We start from the raw sequence: 20,561 nt of genomic DNA on the forward strand, positions 1-20,561 counted from the left end.
CCTCAATATGAAATAATGTGTCACCTCATAGTCCTCCATACAGTATAACGGGCCTCACATAGTCATCCATACAGTATAATGAGCCCCACATAGTCCTCCACATAGTATAATGGGACTCACATAGTCCTCCATACAGAATAATGGCCCCACATAGTCCCCCATACAGAATAATGGCCCCACATAGTCCTCCATGCAGAATATTGGGTGCCACATAGTCCTCCATACAGAATAATGGCCCCACACCGTCCTCCATACACAATAATGGCCCCACATAGTTTTCCATACAATATAATGTGACACCTCATAGTCCTCCATACAGTATAATTGGCCTCACAGTCATCCATACAGTATAATGGGCCCCACATAGTCCTCCATACAGAATAATGGGCACCACATATTCCTGTATACAGAATAATAGGCCCACATAGTGCTCCATACAGAATAACGTGCCACCTCATAGTCCTCCATACAGTATAATGGGCCCCACATAGTCCTCCATACTGAATAATGGGCCCAAATAGTGCTCCATACAGTATAATGGGCCCCTCATAATCCTCCATACAATATAATGTGCCACCTCATAGTCCTCCATACAGTATAACGGGCCTCACATAGTCATCCATACAGAATAATGGGCCCCACGTAGTCCTCCATACAGTATAATGGGGCTCACATAGTCCTTCATACAGATTAATCGGCACCACATAGTCCTCCATACAGAATAATGGGCCAACTTATTGTCCTTCATACATTATAATGGGCCCCACATAGTCATCCACCCATAATAATGGGCCCCTCATAGTCCTCCATACAGAATATTGGCCCCACATAGTCCTCCATACAGAATAATGGCCCCACATACTCCTCCATACAGAATAATGGGCCCCACATAGTCCTCCATACAATATAATGTGCCACCTCATAGTCCTACATACAGTATAATGGGCCTCACATAGTCATCCATACAGTATAATGGGCCCCACATAGTAGTCCATACAGAATAATGGGCCCTAGATAGTCCTCCATACAGAATAATGGGCCCCACATATTCCTCCATACAGAATAATGGGCCCTACATAGTCCTCCATACAGAATAATGGCCCCACATACTCCTCCATACAGAATAATGGTCCCCACATAGTCCTCCATACAGAACAATGGCCCCACATACTCCTCCATACAGAATAATGGGCCCCACATAGTCCACCATACAGAATAATGGGCCAACTTATTGTCCTTCACACAGTATAATGGGCCCCACATAGTCATCCACCCAGAATAATGGGCCCCTCATAGTCCTCCATACAGAATAATGGCCCTAAATAGTCCTCGATAATATATAATGGGCACCACATAGTCCTCCATACAGAATAATGGCCCCACATAGTCCTCCATACAATATAATGTGCCACCTCATAGCCCTCCATACAGTATAATGGGCCTCACATAGTCCTCCATACAGAATAATGGGTCCCACATCTTCCTCCATACAGTATAATTGGCCCCACATAGCCCTCCATACAGAATAATAGGCCCCACATAGTCCTCCATACTGAATAATGGGCCCACATAGTGCTCCATACAGTATAATGAGCCCCTCATAATCCTCCATATAGTATAATGGGCCCCTCATAATCCTCCATACAGTATAATGGGCCTCACATAGTCACCCATACAGTATAATGGGCCCCACATAGTCCTCTACACAGTATAATGGGCCTCACATAGTCATCCATACAGTATAATGGGCCCACATAGTCCTCCATACAGAATAATGGGCCCCACATCTTCCTACATACAGAATAATAGGCCCCACATAGTCCTCCATACAGAATAATGGGCCCCACATAGTCCTCCGTACAGAATAATGGGCCCCACATAGTCATCCACCCAGAATAATGGGCCCCTCATAGTCCTCCATACAGAATAATGGCCCCAAATAATCCTCTATACAATATAATGGGCCCCACATAGTCCTCCATTCAGAATAATGGCCCCACATAGTCCTCCAAACAATATAATGTGCCACCTCATAGTCCTCCATACAGTATAATGGGCCTCACACAGTCATTCATACAGAATCATGGGCCCCACATAGGCCTCCATACAGTATAATTGTCCCCACATAGTCCTCCATACAGAATAATGGGCATCACATAGTCCTCCATACAGAATAATGGGCCAACTCATTGTCCTTCTTACAGTAAAATAGGCCCCACATAGTCCTCAATATTGAATAATGTGCCACCTCATAGTCCTCCATACAGAATAATTGGCCCCACATATTTTTCCATACAGAATAATGGCTCCCACATAGTCCTCCAAACAGAAAAATGGCCCCACATAGTCCTCCATACAATATAATGTGCCACCTCATAGTGCTCCATACAATATTATGGGCCCCACATAGTCCTCCATACAGAATAACAGGCCCCACATACTCCTCCATACTGAAAAATAGGCCCACATAGTGCTCTATGCAGTATAATGGGCCCCTCATAATCCTCCATACAGTATAATGGGCCCCTCATAATCCTCCCTACAGTATAATGGGCCTCACATAGTCACCCATTCAGTATAATGAGCCCCACATAGTCCTCCATACTGAATAATGGGCCAACATAGTGCTCCATACAATATCATGGGCCCCACATAGTCCTCCATACAGAATAATGGGCCCCACATAGTCCTCCATACAGAATAATGGGCCCCACATAGTCCTCCATACAGAATAATGGGCCAACTCATTGTCCTCCATACAGAATAATGGGCCCCGCATAGTCCTCCATACAGAATATTGGCCCCACATAGTCCTCCATACAGTATAATGGCCCTACATAGTCCTCCGTACAGGATAATAGGCCCCACATAGTCCTCCATACAGTATAATGGGCCTCACACAGTCATTCATACAGAATCATGGGCCCCACATAGTCCTCCATACAGTATAATGGGCCCCACATAGTCCTTCATACAGAATAATGGGCATCACATTGTTCTCCATACAGAATAATGGATCAACTCATTGTCCTTCTTACAAAAAATAGGCCCCACATAGTCCTCAATATGAAATAATGTGTCACCTCATAGTCCTCCATACAGTATAACGGGCCTCACATAGTCATCCATACAGTATAATGAGCCCCACATAGTCCTCCACATAGTATAATGGGACTCACATAGTCCTCCATACAGAATAATGGCCCCACATAGTCCCCCATACAGAATAATGGCCCCACATAGTCCTCCATGCAGAATATTGGGTGCCACATAGTCCTCCATACAGAATAATGGCCCCACATCGTCCTCCATACACAATAATGGCCCCACATAGTTTTCCATACAATATAATGTGACACCTCATAGTCCTCCATACAGTATAATTGGCCTCACAGTCATCCATACAGTATAATGGGCCCCACATAGTCCTACATACAGAATAATGGGCACCACATATTCCTGCATACAGAATAATAGGCCCACATAGTGCTCCATACAGAATAACATGCCACCTCATAGTCCTCCATACAGTATAATGGGCCCCACATAGTCCTCCATACAGAATAATGGGCCCAAATAGTGCTCCATACAGTATAATGGGCCCCTCATAATCCTCCATACAATATAATGTGCCACCTCATAGTCCTCCGTACAGTATAACGGCCCTCAGATAGTCATCCATACAGAATAATGGGCCCCACATAGTCCTCCATACAGTATAATGGGCTTCACATAGTCCTCCATACAGATTAATCGGCACCACATAGTCCTCCATACAGAATAATGGGCCAACTTATTGTCCTTCATACATTATAATGGGCCCCACATAGTCATCCACCCAGAATAATGGGCCCCTCATAGTCCTCAATACAATATAATGGGCCCCACATAGTCCTCCATACAGAATATTGGCCCCACATAGTCCTCCATACAATATAATGTGGCACCTCATAGTCCTCCATACAGTATAATGGGCCTCACATAGTCATCCATACAGTATAATGGGCCCCACATAGTAGTCCATACAGAATAATAGGCCCCACATCTTCCTCCATACAGAGTAATAGGCCCCACATAGTCCTCCATACTGAATAGTGGGCCCACATAGTGCTCCATACAGTATAGTGGGCCCACATAGTGCTCCATACAGTATAATGAGCCCCTCATAATCCTCCATACAGTATAATGGGCCTCTCATAATCCTCCATACAGTATAATGGGCCTCATATAGTCACCCATACAGTATAATGGGCGCCACATGATCCTCCACACAGTATAATGGGCCTCACATAATCATCCATTCAGTATAATGGGCCCCACATAGTCCTCCATACAGAATAATGGGCCCCACATCTTCCTCCATACAGAATAATAGGCCCCACATAGTCCTCCATACTGAATAATGGGCCCCACATAGTGCTCCATACAGTATAATGTGCCAACTCATTGTCCTCCATACAGAATAATGGCCCTCACATATTCCTCCATACAGAATAATGGGCCCCACATCTTCCTCCATACAGAATAATAGGCCCCACATAGTCCTCCATACTGAATAATGGGCCCCACATAGTCCTCCATACAGAATAATGGGCCAACTCATTGTCCTCCATACAGAATAATGGCCCTCACATATTCCTCCATACAGAATAATGGGCCCTAGATAGTCCTCCATACAGAATAATGGGCCCCACATATTCCTCCATACAGAATAATGGCCCCACATCGTCCTCCATACAGAAAAATGGCCGCACATAGTTATCCATACAATATAATGTGCCACCACACAGTCCTCCATACAGTATAATGGGCCCAGCATAGTCTTAGATACAGAAAAATAGGCCCCACATAGTCCTCCATACTGAATAATGGCCCCACATAGTGCTCCATACAGTATAATGGGCACCTCATAATCCTCCATACAATATAATGTGCCACCTCATAGTCCTCCATACAGTATAATGGGCCTCACATAGTCATCCATACAGAATAATGGGCCCCACATAGTCCTTCATACATTATAATGGGCCCCACATAGTCCTCCATATAGAATAATGGGCCACACATCTTCCTCCATACAGAATAATAGGCCCCACATAGTCCTCCATACTGAATAATGGGCACACATAGTGCACCATACAGTAAAATGTGCCCCACCTAGTCCTCCATACAGAATAATGGGCCAACTCATTGTAATCCATAAAGAATAATGGGCCCCACATATTCCTCAATACAGAATAATGGGCCCTAGATAGTCCTACAAACAGAATAATGGGCCCCACATAGTCCTCCATAAAGAATAATGGGCCCAACATAGTCCTCCATAAAGAATAATGGGCCCACATAGTCCTCCATAACGAATAATAGGCCCCACATAGTCGCCTATACTGAATAATGGGCCCACATAGTGCTCCATACAGTATAATGTGCCACCTCATAGTCCTCCATACAGTATAATGGGCCCCACATAGTCCTCCATACAGAATAATAGGCCCCACATAGTCCTCCATACTGAATAATTGGCCCACATAGTGCTTAATACAGTATAATGGGCCCCTCATAATCCTCCATACAGTATAATGGGCCCCTCATAATCCTCCTTACAGTATAATGGGCCTCACATAGTCACCCATACAGTATAATGGGCCCCACATAGTCCTCCACACAGTATAATGGGCCTCACATAGTCATCCATACAGTATACTGGGCCCCATATCTTCCTCCATGCAGAATAATAGGCCCCACATAGTCCTCCATTCTGAATAATGGGCCCACATAAGGCTCCATACATTATAATGTGCCCCAGATAGTCCTCCATACAGAATAATGGGCCATCTTATTGTCCTTCATACAGAATAATGGGCCCCACATATTCCTCTATACAGAATAATGGGCCCTAGATAGTCCTCCATACAGAATAATGTGCCCCACATAGTCCTCCATACATAATATTGGCCCCACATAGTCCTTCATATAGTATAATGGCCTCACATAGTCCTCCATACAGTATAATGGCCTCACATAGTCCTCCTTACAGGATAATAGGCCCCACATAGTCCTCCAGACAGTATAATGGCCCCACATAGTCCTCCAGACAGTATAATGGCCCCACATAGTCCTCCAGACAGTATAGTGGCCCCATATAGTCCCCCAGACAGTATAGTGGCCCCATATAGTCCCCAGCGTCGCAGGCCAAACACAATCACCCTGAGAGCCAGACTTGGCCCGTGGGCCAGAATGTGACACGTGTGCTCTACATAGCGCCCCTGTAGGACTGGTATCTACTACTTTATGCTCACCGTATGGTGGGAATATTGGTTTTTGTACAGCAGTTTTGTCAATGATCAGTATATAGTCAGTACTGTAGTGCTGGTGATATGCGGTTATGGCCTGTTGATATATTGTGTAGTATTAATGGTAGTATCTCTATAAATTAAAATTAAAAATTCTAAAAAAATATCTGATTCATGACGGATAATTGGCACAAGTCCATTAACCTTCATTCAGATGCACGTGGTGGATCACTGAGGCGTCACATCACTTTTTTATATACGCTATGTATATCTCTTTTTTTCTTTTTTTTTTCTTTAGTGCAGACACTGAGGCGTCACATCACTTTTTTATATACGATATGTATATCTCTTTTTTTATTTTTTTTTTTATTTTTTTTCTTTTTTTTTTCGTGCAGACACTGAGGCGTCACATCACTTTTTTATATACGATATGTATATCTCTTTTTTTTTTTTTTTTTTTCTTTAGTGCAGACTACCCCTCACCTCCAATATACTCCTGCGACCTATACTGTATTTATAGTCCGTAAAATGAGAAACTTTGACTTTAGGGAGAGAAACTTTTTTTTCTGCTAATATAATGAGCCGCCCCTGCTGAACACCCTCCTGCTATAGAAAGCTCAACTACGGCGAAAATTTAGGAGATTTACCCTGAATACACGTTGCCTCTGTCCCTTTTCCCAGAAGCTCATTTGCATATGTCACTGATGCAGCTCAGTGATTGGCTGACACAGTAGCTCAGTAGTTAGTGCAGCCCTGCCCACACAGAGCTTCATTGTAGTCTTCATCCTGCCGCCATAGGCCCGGGCTGCAGACAAACGGTTTATAGTGCGACAGTTATTGTAAAACTTGTTATTCATGATGGATGTGCTCTGCTCTAGGAAACGCCCCAGACATCATCCAGCAGGGGGCAGTGTTAATGCCTTCATCAGGCTCTCTTTCCCAACAGTAAGCAGTGATGGATATCTGCTCTGTCCTAATAGAAAGGGGTTGTCTAATAACTGATGCAGATGGGAGCAGAGCGACCCCATTGATTTCTGCATGATGTGATTTTTTTCTGAGAGCGGTGTACGGACACAAGGACTTACCATTGAGCCCCCACACAGCTTATGCAGGCGCTGCGCACTTCAGAGTGGTCTTTTGACCAATAGGTGCTGGGATCAGGACCTTATATCCCATTGATTGGCAGCATAAACAGCACCTATAATATATACAAATGATTGATACATTTTTTAAGTATTTTTATTTTTTTAAGTGGGAAGGATAGATATCTTTATAGTCTCTAGCAACAGCTATGGCTCCAACACCAAGACCGAAGAAAAATGTTTTTTTTCCTAATCTATAGGGGATTTGAAGATCCAATCTCCTGATCACTTAGATCAGGGCTTTTCAGTCTTCTTATCATTGGGGATCACTTTTTCTTATGGGGACTTTTATGTTCCATCCCTAACCCTGCCCCCTTTTGGGCTCATCAGAAATTCTCACTTCTAGGTGGGGTTAAAATAAAACCCACTACACTTTTTGTCCAATGGGTGTCAGCACATGCTCCTTTGGGTGGGGTCTGCATCTCTGCTTTGTTCTTACATGAATTAAATAAACCATTTTCTGGTCTCCATGGGAATCAAACCCACAACCGCCATCATTGCCGGTAACAACTAAAGCTATGAGCAACAGCCTCTGCTGATATCACTGGGAGGATTTTCGATATTTGCACACTCTGAACCCACAGGCAAATGCTACTGATACATAGAGATACATCTATACATAGCAGTGTATTTTTTGTCCCTGTATTATAGAGGGAAATTAAAAGATTTTTTTCCTATAACATTACTAAAAAATAATGAAAAACAATTACAATAATGGCATTTTCATTGAGCTTTTTAAGATAATAAACATCACAAATCAGCAAATACCATGGACATATGTGTTCCTGTACCTATAACGACCCGCACAACACAGCGATCAGACGATTTATGGCAGGGATGTCAAACTCAAATACACAGATGGCCAAAATTAAAAACTTAGACAAAGTCGCAGGCTAATGTTCATATTTAAAAAAATGTCTAGAATTGCAGACGTTTTTCCCTATCAAAAATGATGATGAAACTTTTCTTAAAGGGGTTGTGCCACGAACAAAGTACATTTTAATTAATAGATCTTAGAATAAAATAAAAGACAATCACAAAAAGGGCATACTGGAATAATATAATGTTATGTAAGAGCAGTAAAAAGCAAATGGCCCAATGGCCTAATTTAAATATGTAATAACAAAGGATAAAAAACTTTGACTTAATAAATAATACAGATAATAAAGTATGATGCAAAAAAGTGCCTCCCAAACACAGTATGATACCATCACAGTGATTTCCTCCATGGTAACCCTCCACACACACGGTATGATGACCCTACTGTGACCCCAACACAATATGATGCCGCAACTGTGATCCCCACAAAGCTCTCCATACAGTATAATGGGCCCCATTGAGTCCTCCATACAGAATAATGGGCCTCACATAGCCCTCCATACAGAATAATAGGCCCCACATAGTCCTCAATACTGAATAATGGGCCCACATAGTGCTTCATACAGTTTAATGTGTCACCTCATAGTCCTCCATACAGTATAATGGGCCCCACATAGTCCTCCATACAGAATAATAGGCCCCACATAGTCCTCCATACAGAATAATGGCCCCACATAGTAATCCATACAGTATAATGAGCCCCTCATAATCCTCCATACAGTATAATGGGCCCCTCATAATCCTCCATACAGTATAAGGGGTCTCACATAGTCACCCATACAGTATAATGGGCCCCACATAGTACTCCACACAGCATAATGGGCCTCACATAGTCATCCATACAGTATAATGGGCTCCACATACTCCTCCATACAGAATAATAGGCCCCACATAGTCCTCCATATTCAATAATGGGCCCACATACTGCTCCATACAGTATAATGTGCCCCACATAGTCCTCCATACAGAAAAATAGGTCAACTAATTGTCCTCCATACAGAATAATGGCCCCCACATATTCCTCCATACAAAATAATGGGCCCTAGATAGTCCTCCATACAGAATAATGGCCCCCATATATTCCTCCATACAAAATAATGGGCCCTAGATAGTCCTCCATACAGAATAATGGCCCCACATAGTCCTCCATACAGAATAATGGGTCCCACATACTCCTCCATACAGAATAATGTGTCCGACATAGTCCTCCATACAGAATAATGTCCCCACATCGTCTTTCATACAGAATAATGGCCCCACATAGTTATCCGTACAATGTAATGTGCCAACTCATAGTCCTCCATACAGTACAATGGGCCTCATAGTCATCCATAGAGAATAATGGGCCCCACATAGTCCTCCATACAGAATAATGGGCACCACATAGTCCTCCATACGGAATAATGGGCCCACGTAGTGTTCCATACAGTATAATGTGCCACCTCATAGTCCTCCATACAGTAAAATTGGCCCCACATAGTCCTAGATACAGAATAATAGGCTACATATAGTCCTCCATACTGAATAATGGGCCCACATAGTGCTCCATACAGTATAATGGGCCCCTCATAATCCTCCATACAATATAATGTGCCACCTCATAGTCCTCCATACAGTACAATGGGCCTCACATAGTCATCCATACAGAATAATGGGCCCCACATAGTCCTCCATACAGTATAATGGGCCTCACATAGTCCTCCGTACAGAATAATGGGCACCACGCAGTCCACCATACAGAATAATGGGCCAACTTATTGTCCTTCATACGGTATAATGGGCCCCACATAGTCATCCACCCAGAATAATGGGCCCCTCATAGTCCTCCATACAGAATAATGGCCCCAAATAGTCCTCGATTCAATATAATGGGCCCCACATAGTCCTCCATACAGAATAATGGCCCCACATAGTCCTCCATACAATATAATGTGCCACCTCATAGTCCTCCATACAGTATAATGGGCCTCACATAGTCCTCCATGTAGAATAATGGGCCCCACATAGTCCTCCATACAGAATAATGGGTCCCACATCTTCCTCGATACAGTATAATGTGCCACCTCATAGTCCTCCATACAGTATAATGGGCCTCACATAGTCCTCCATGTAGAATAATGGGCCCCACATAGTCCTCCATACAGAATAATGGGTCCCACATAGTCCTCCATACAGTATAATGTGCCCCACATAGTCCTCCATACAGAATAATAGGCCCCACATAGTCCTCCATACTGAATAATGGTCCCACATAGTGCTCCATACAGTATAATGAGCCCCTCATAATCCTCCATACAGTACAATGGGCCCCTCATAATCCTCCATACAGTATAATGGGCCTCACACAGTCACCCATACAGTATAATGGGCCACACATAGTCCTCCACACAGTATAATGGGCCTCACATAGTCATCCATACAGTATAATGGGCCCACATAGTCCTCCATACAGAATAATGGGCCCCACATCTTCTTCCATACAGAATAATGGGCCCCACATAGTCCTCCGTACAGAATAATGAGCACCACATAGTACACCATACAGAATAATGGGCCAACTTTTTGTCCTTCTTACAGTATAATGGGCCCCACATAGTCATCCACCCAGAATAATGGGCCCCTCATAGTCCTCCATACAGAATTATGGCCCCAAATAGTCCTCGATACAATATAATAGGCCCCACATAGTCCTCCATACAGAATAATGGTCCCACATAGTCCTCCATACAATATAATGTGCCACCTCATAGTCCTCCATACAGTATAATGGGCCTCACATAGTCCTCCATGTAGAATAATGGGCCCCACATAGTCCTCCATACAGAATAATGGGCCCCACATAGTCCTCCATACAGAATAATGGGTCCCACATCTTCCTCGATACAGTATAATGTGCCACCTCATAGTCCTCCATACAGTATAATGGGCCTCACATAGTCCTCCATGTAGAATAATGGGCCCCACATAGTCCTCCATACAGAATAATGGGCCCCACATAGTCCTCCATACAGAATAATGGGTCCCACATCTTCCTCGATACAGTATAATGTGCCCCACATAGTCCTCGATACAGAATAATAGGCCCCACATAGTCCTCCATACTGAATAATGGTCCCACATAGTGCTCCATACAGTATAATGAGCCCCTCATAATCCTCCATACAGTATAATGGGTCCCTCATAATCCTCCATACAGTATAATGGGCCTCACATAGTCACCCATACAGTATAATGGGCCACACATAGTCCTCCACACAGTATAATGGGCCTCACATAGTCATCCATACAGTATAATGGGCCCACATAGTCCTCCATACAGAATAATGGGCCCCACATCTTCTTCCATAGAGAATAATGGGCCCCACATAGTCCTCCGTTCAGAATAATGAGCACCACATAGTCCACCATACAGAATAATGGGCCAACTTTTTGTCCTTCTTACAGTATAATGGGCCCCACATAGGCATCCACCCAGAATAATGGGCCCCTCATAGTCCTCCATACAGAATAATGGCCCCAAATAGTCCTCGATACAATATAATGGGCCCCACATAGTCCTCCATACAGAATAATGGCCCCACATAGTCCTCCATACAATATAATGTACCACCTCATAGTCCTCCATACAGTATAATGGGCCTTACACAGTCATTCATACAGAATCATGGGCCCCACATAGTCCTCCATACAGTATAATTGTCCCCACATAGTCCTCCATACAGAATAATGGGCCAACTCATTGTCCTTCTTACAATAAAATAGGCCCCACATAGTCCTCAATATTGAATAATGTGCCACCTCATAGTCCTCCATACAGAATAATTGGCCCCACATATTTTTCCATACAGAATAATGGGCCCCACATAATCCTCCATACAGAATAATGGGTCCCACATAGTCCTCCATACTGAAAAATGGCCCCACATAGTCCTCCATACAATATAATGTGCCACCTCATAGTGCTCCATACAGTATTATGGGCCCCACATAGTCCTCCATACAGAATAATAGGCCCCACATACTCCTCCATTCTGAATAATAGGCCCACATAGTGCTCCATACAGTATAATGGGCCCCTCATAATCCTCCATACAGTATAATGGGCCTCACATAGTCCTCCATACAGAATAATGGGCCCCTCACAATCCTCCCTACAGTAAAATGGGCCTCACATAGTCACCCATACAGTATAATGGGCCTCACATAGTCATCCATACAGCATAATGGGCCCCACATAGTCCTCCATACAGTATAATGGCCCCACATAGTCCTCCATACAGTATAAAGGCCCCACATAGTCCTCCGTACAGGATAATAGGCCCCACATAGTCCTCCAGACAGTATAGTGGCCCCATATAGTCCCCAGCGTCGCAGGCCAAACTCAATCACCCTGAGAGCCAGACTTGGCCCGTGGGCCAGAATGTGACACGTGTGCTCTACATAGCGCCCCTGTAGGACTGGTATCTACTACTTTATGCTCACTGTATGGTGGGAATATTGGTTTTTGTACAGCAGTTTTGTCAATGATCAGTATATAGTCACTACTGTAGTGCTGGTGATATGCGGTTATGGCCTGTTGATATATTGTGTAGTATTAATGGTAGTATCTTTATAAATTAGAATCAAAAATTCTAAAAAAATATCTGAAAAAATATCTGATTCATGACGGATAATTGGCACAAGTCCATTAACCTTCATTCAGATGCACGTGGTGGATCACTGAGGCGTCACATCACTTTTTTATATACGATATGTATATCTTTTTTTTTTTTTTTTTATTATTTTTTTTTTTTTATTATTTTTTTTTTTTTATTTTTTTCTTTAGTGCAGACTACCCCTCACCTCCAATATACTCCTGCAACCTATACTGTATTTATAGTCCGTAAAATGAGAAACTTTGACTTTAGGGAGAGAAACTTTTTTTTCTGCTAATATAATGAGCCGCCCCTGCTGAACACCCTCCTGCTATAGAAAGCTCAACTACGGCGAAAATTTAGGAGATTTACCCTGAATACACGTTGCCTCTGTCCCTTTTCCCAGAAGCTCATTTGCATATGTCACTGATGGAGCTCAGTGATTGGCTGACACAGTAGCTCAGTAGTTAGTGCAGCCCTGCCCACACAGAGCTTCATTGTAGTCTTCATCCTGCCGCCATAGGCCCGGGCTGCAGACAAACGGTTTATAGTGCGACAGTTATTGTAAAACTTGTTATTCATGATGGATGTGCTCTACTCTAGGAAACGCCCCAGACATCATCCAGCAGGGGGCAGTGTTAATGCCTTCATCAGGCTCTCTTTCCCAACAGTAAGCAGTGATGGATATCTGCTCTGTCCTAATAGAAAGGGGTTGTCTAATAACTGATGCAGATGGGAGCAGAGCGACCCCATTGATTTCTGCATGATGTGATTTTTTTCTGAGAGCGGTGTACGGACACAAGGACTTACCATTGAGCCCCCACACAGCTTATGCAGGCGCTGCGCACTTCAGAGTGGTCTTTTGACCAATAGGTGCTGGGATCAGGACCTTATATCCCATTGATTGGCAGCAAAAACAGCACCTATAATATATACAAATGATTGATACATTTTTTAAGTATTTTTATTTTTTTAAGTGGGAAGGATAGATATCTTTATAGTCTCTAGCAACAGCTATGGCTCCAACACCAAGACCGAAGAAAAATGTTTTTTTTTTCTTAATCTATAGGGGATTTGAAGATCCAATCTCCTGATCACTTAGATCAGGGCTTTTCAGTCTTCTTATCATTGGGGATCACTTTTTCTTATGGGGACTTTTATGTTCCGTCCCTAACCCTGCCCCCTTTTGGGCTCATCAGAAATTCTCATTTCTAGGTGGGGTTAAAATAAAACCCACTACACTTTTTGTCCAATGGGTGTCAGCACATGCTCCTTTGGGTGGGGTCTGCATCTCTGCTTTGTTCTTACATGAATTAAATAAACCATTTTCTGGTCTCCATGGGAATCAAACCCACAACCGCTATCATTGCCGGTAACAACTAAAGCTATGAGCAACAGCCTCTGCTGATATCACTGGGAGGATTTTCGATATTTGCACACTCTGAACCCACAGGCAAATGCTACTGATACATAGAGATACATCTATACATAGCAGTGTATTTTTTGTCCCTGTATTATAGAGGGAAATTAAAAGATTTTTTTCCTATAACATTACTAAAAAATAATGAAAAACAATTACAATAATGGCATTTTCATTGTGCTTTTTAAGATAATAAACATCACAAATCAGCAAATACCATGGACATATGTGTTCCTGTACCTATAACGACCCGCACAACACAGCGATCAGACGATTTATGGCAGGGATGGCAAACTCAAATACACAGATGGCCAAAATTAAAAACTTAGACAAAGTCGCAGGCTAATGTTCATATTTAAAAAAATGTCTAGAATTGCAGACGTTTTTCCTTATCAAATATAATGATGATACTTTTCTTAAAGGGGTTGTGCCACGAACAAAGTACATTTAATTAATAGATCTTAGAATAAAAGACAATCACAAAAAGGGCATACTGGAATAATATAATGTTATGTAAGAGCAGTAAAAAGCAAATGGCCCAATGGCCTAATTTAAATATGTAATAACAAAGGATAAAAAACTTTGACTTAATAAATAATACAGATAATAAAGTATGATGCAAAAAAGTGCCTCCCAAACACAGTATGATACCATCACAGTGATTTCCTCCATGGTAACCCTCCACACACACGGTATGATGACCCTACTGTGACCCCAACACAATATGATGCCGCAACTGTGATCCCCACAAAGCTCTCCATACAGTATAATGAGCCCCATTGAGTCCTCCATACAGAATAATGGGCCTCACATAGCCCTCCATACAGAATAATAGGCCCCACATAGTCCTCAATACTGAATAATGGGCCCACATAGTGCTTCATACAGTTTAATGTGTCACCTCATAGTCCTCCATACAGTATAATGGGCCCCACATAGTCCTCCATACAGAATAATAGGCCCCACATAGTCCTCCATACAGAATAATGGCCCCACATAGTAATCCATACAGTATAATGAGCCCCTCATAATCCTCCATACAGTATAATGGGCCCCTCATAATCCTCCATACAGTATAAGGGGTCTCACATAGTCACCCATACAGTATAATGGGCCCCACATAGTACTCCACACAGCATAATGGGCCTCACATAGTCATCCATACAGTATAATGGGCTCCACATACTCCTCCATACAGAATAATAGGCCCCACATAGTCCTCCATATTCAATAATGGGCCCACATACTGCTCCATACAGTATAATGTGCCCCACATAGTCCTCCATACAGAAAAATAGGTCAACTAATTGTCCTCCATACAGAATAATGGCCCCCACATATTCCTCCATACAAAATAATGGGCCCTAGATAGTCCTCCATACAGAATAATGGCCCCCATATATTCCTCCATACAAAATAATGGGCCCTAGATAGTCCTCCATACAGAATAATGGCCCCACATAGTCCTCCATACAGAATAATGGGTCCCACATACTCCTCCATACAGAATAATGTGTCCGACATAGTCCTCCATACAGAATAATGTCCCCACATCGTCTTTCATACAGAATAATGGCCCCACATAGTTATCCGTACAATGTAATGTGCCAACTCATAGTCCTCCATACAGTACAATGGGCCTCATAGTCATCCATACAGAATAATGGGCCCCACATAGTCCTCCATACAGAATAATGGGCACCACATAGTCCTCCATACAGTATAATGGGCCCCTCATAATCCTCCATACAATATAATGTGCCACCTCATAGTCCTCCATACAGTACAATGGGCCTCACATAGTCATCCATACAGAATAATGGGCCCCACATAGTCCTCCATACAGTATAATGGGCCTCACATAGTCCTCCGTACAGAATAATGGGCACCACGCAGTCCACCATACAGAATAATGGGCCAACTTATTGTCCTTCATACGGTATAATGGGCCCCACATAGTCATCCACCCAGAATAATGGGCCCCTCATAGTCCTCCATACAGAATAATGGCCCCAAATAGTCCTCGATTCAATATAATGGGCCCCACATAGTCCTCCATACAGAATAATGGCCCCACATAGTCCTCCATACAATATAATGTGCCACCTCATAGTCCTCCATACAGTATAATGGGCCTCACATAGTCCTCCATGTAGAATAATGGGCCCCACATAGTCCTCCATACAGAATAATGGGTCCCACATCTTCCTCGATACAGTATAATGTGCCACCTCATAGTCCTCCATACAGTATAATGGGCCTCACATAGTCCTCCATGTAGAATAATGGGCCCCACATAGTCCTCCATACAGAATAATGGGTCCCACATAGTCCTCCATACAGTATAATGTGCCCCACATAGTCCTCCATACAGAATAATAGGCCCCACATAGTCCTCCATACTGAATAATGGTCCCACATAGTGCTCCATACAGTATAATGAGCCCCTCATAATCCTCCATACAGTACAATGGGCCCCTCATAATCCTCCATACAGTATAATGGGCCTCACATAGTCACCCATACAGTATAATGGGCCCACATAGTCCTCCATACAGAATAATGGGCCCCACATCTTCTTCCATACAGAATAATGGGCCCCACATAGTCCTCCGTACAGAATAATGAGCACCACATAGTCCACCATACAGAATAATGGGCCAACTTTTTGTCCTTCTTACAGTATAATGGGCCCCACATAGTCATCCACCCAGAATAATGGGCCCCTCATAGTCCTCCATACAGAATTATGGCCCCAAATAGTCCTCGATACAATATAATGGGCCCCACATAGTCCTCCATACAGAATAATGGTCCCACATAGTCCTCCATACAATATAATGTGCCACCTCATAGTCCTCCATACAGTATAATGGGCCTCACATAGTCCTCCATGTAGAATAATGGGCCCCACATAGTCCTCCATACAGAATAATGGGCCCCACATAGTCCTCCATACAGAATAATGGGTCCCACATCTTCCTCGATACAGTATAATGTGCCACCTCATAGTCCTCCATACAGTATAATGGGCCTCACATAGTCCTCCATGTAGAATAATGGGCCCCACATAGTCCTCCATACAGAATAATGGGCCCCACATAGTCCTCCATACAGAATAATGGGTCCCACATCTTCCTCGATACAGTATAATGTGCCCCACATAGTCCTCGATACAGAATAATAGGCCCCACATAGTCCTCCATACTGAATAATGGTCCCACATAGTGCTCCATACAGTATAATGAGCCCCTCATAATCCTCCATACAGTATAATGGGTCCCTCATAATCCTCCATACAGTATAATGGGCCTCACATAGTCACCCATACAGTATAATGGGCCACACATAGTCCTCCACACAGTATAATGGGCCTCACATAGTCATCCATACAGTATAATGGGCCCGCATAGTCCTCCATACAGAATAATGGGCCCCACATCTTCTTCCATACAGAATAATGGGCCCCACATAGTCCTCCGTTCAGAATAATGAGCACCACATAGTCCACCATACAGAACAATGGGCCAACTTTTTGTCCTTCTTACAGTATAATGGGCCCCACATAGGCATCCACCCAGAATAATGGGCCCCTCATAGTCCTCCATACAGAATAATGGCCCCAAATAGTCCTCGATACAATATAATGGGCCCCACATAGTCCTCCATACAGAATAATGGCCCCACATAGTCCTCCATACAATATAATGTACCACCTCATAGTCCTCCATACAGTATAATGGGCCTTACACAGTCATTCATACAGAATCATGGGCCCCACATAGTCCTCCATACAGTATAATTGTCCCCACATAGTCCTCCATACAGAATAATGGGCCAACTCATTGTCCTTCTTACAATAAAATAGGCCCCACATAGTCCTCAATATTGAATAATGTGCCACCTCATAGTCCTCCATACAGAATAATTGGCCCCACATATTTTTCCATACAGAATAATGGGCCCCACATAATCCTCCATACAGAATAATGGGTCCCACATAGTCCTCCATACAGAAAAATGGCCCCACATAGTCCTCCATACAATATAATGTGCCACCTCATAGTGCTCCATACAGTATTATGGGCCCCACATAGTCCTCCATACAGAATAATAGGCCCCACATACTCCTCCATTCTGAATAATAGGCCCACATAGTGCTCCATACAGTATAATGGGCCCCTCATAATCCTCCATACAGTATAATGGGCCTCACATAGTCACTCATACAGTATAATGGGCCTCACATAGTCATCCATACAGCATAATGGGCCCCACATAGTCCTCCATACAGTATAATGGCCCCACATAGTCCTCCATACAGTATAAAGGCCCCACATAGTCCTCCGTACAGGATAATAGGCCCCACATAGTCCTCCAGACAGTATAGTGGCCCCATATAGTCCCCAGCGTCGCAGGCCAAACTCAATCACCCTGAGAGCCAGACTTGGCCCGTGGGCCAGAATGTGACACGTGTGCTCTACATAGCGCCCCTGTAGGACTGGTATCTACTACTTTATGCTCACCGTATGGTGGGAATATTGGTTTTTGTACAGCAGTTTTGTCAATGATCAGTATATAGTCACTACTGTAGTGCTGTTGATATGCGGTTATGGCCTGTTGATATATTGTGTAGTATTAATGGTAGTATCTCTATAAATTAGAATCAAAAATTCTAAAAAAATATCTGAAAAAATATCTGATTCATGACGGATAATTGGCACAAGTCCATTAACCTTCATTCAGATGCACGTGGTGGATCACTGAGGCGTCACATCACTTTTTTATATACGATATGTATATCTTTTTTTTTTTTTTTTTATTATTTTTTTTTTTTTATTATTTTTTTATTTTTATTTTTTTCTTTAGTGCAGACTACCCCTCACCTCCAATATACTCCTGCAACCTATACTGTATTTATAGTCCGTAAAATGAGAAACTTTGACTTTAGGGAGAGAAACTTTTTTTTCTGCTAATATAATGAGCCGCCCCTGCTGAACACCCTCCTGCTATAGAAAGCTCAACTAAGGCGAAAATTTAGGAGATTTACCCTGAATACACGTTGCCTCTGTCCCTTTTCCCAGAAGCTCATTTGCATATGTCACTGATGGAGCTCAGTGATTGGCTGACACAGTAGCTTAGTAGTTAGTGCAGCCCTGCCCACACAGAGCTTCATTGTAGTCTTCATCCTGCCGCCATAGGCCCGGGCTGCAGACGAACGGTTTATAGTGCGACAGTTATTGTAAAACTTGTTATTCATGATGGATGTGCTCTGCTCTAGGAAACGCCCCAGACATCATCCAGCAGGGGGCAGTGTTAATGCCTTCATCAGGCTCTCTTTCCCAACAGTAAGCAGTGATGGATATCTGCTCTGTCCTAATAGAAAGGGGTTGTCTAATAACTGATGCAGATGGGAGCAGAGCGACCCCATTGATTTCTGCATGATGTGATTTTTTTCTGAGAGCGGTGTACGGACACAAAGACTTACCATTGAGCCCCCACACAGCTTATGCAGGCGCTGCACACTTCAGAGTGGTCTTTTGACCAATAGGTGCTGGGATCAGGACCTTATATCCCATTGATTGGCAGCAAAAACAGCACCTATAATATATACAAATGATTGATACATTTTTTAAGTATTTTTATTTTTTTAAGTGGGAAGGATAGATATCTTTATAGTCTCTAGCAACAGCTATGGCTCCAACACCAAGACCGAAGAAAAATGTTTTTTTTTTCTTAATCTATAGGGGATTTGAAGATCCAATCTCCTGATCACTTAGATCAGGGCTTTTCAGTCTTCTTATCATTGGGGATCACTTTTTCTTATGGGGACTTTTATGTTCCGTCCCTAACCCTGCCCCCTTTTGGGCTCATCAGAAATTCTCATTTCTAGGTGGGGTTAAAATAAAACCCACTACACTTTTTGTCCAATGGGTGTCAGCACATGCTCCTTTGGGTGGGGTCTGCATCTCTGCTTTGTTCTTACATGAATGAAATAAACCATTTTCTGGTCTCCATGGGAATCAAACCCACAACCGCTATCATTGCCGGTAACAACTAAAGCTATGAGCAACAGCCTCTGCTGATATCACTGGGAGGATTTTCGATATTTGCACACTCTGAACCCACAGGCAAATGCTACTGATACATAGAGATACATCTATACATAGCAGTGTATTTTTTTGTCCCTGTA

Source organism: Phyllobates terribilis, unplaced genomic scaffold (assembly GCF_046119375.1).
Source record: "Phyllobates terribilis strain yellow unplaced genomic scaffold, ASM4611937v1 Scaffold_230__1_contigs__length_3167835, whole genome shotgun sequence".
Lineage (NCBI taxonomy): Eukaryota > Metazoa > Chordata > Amphibia > Anura > Dendrobatidae > Phyllobates > Phyllobates terribilis.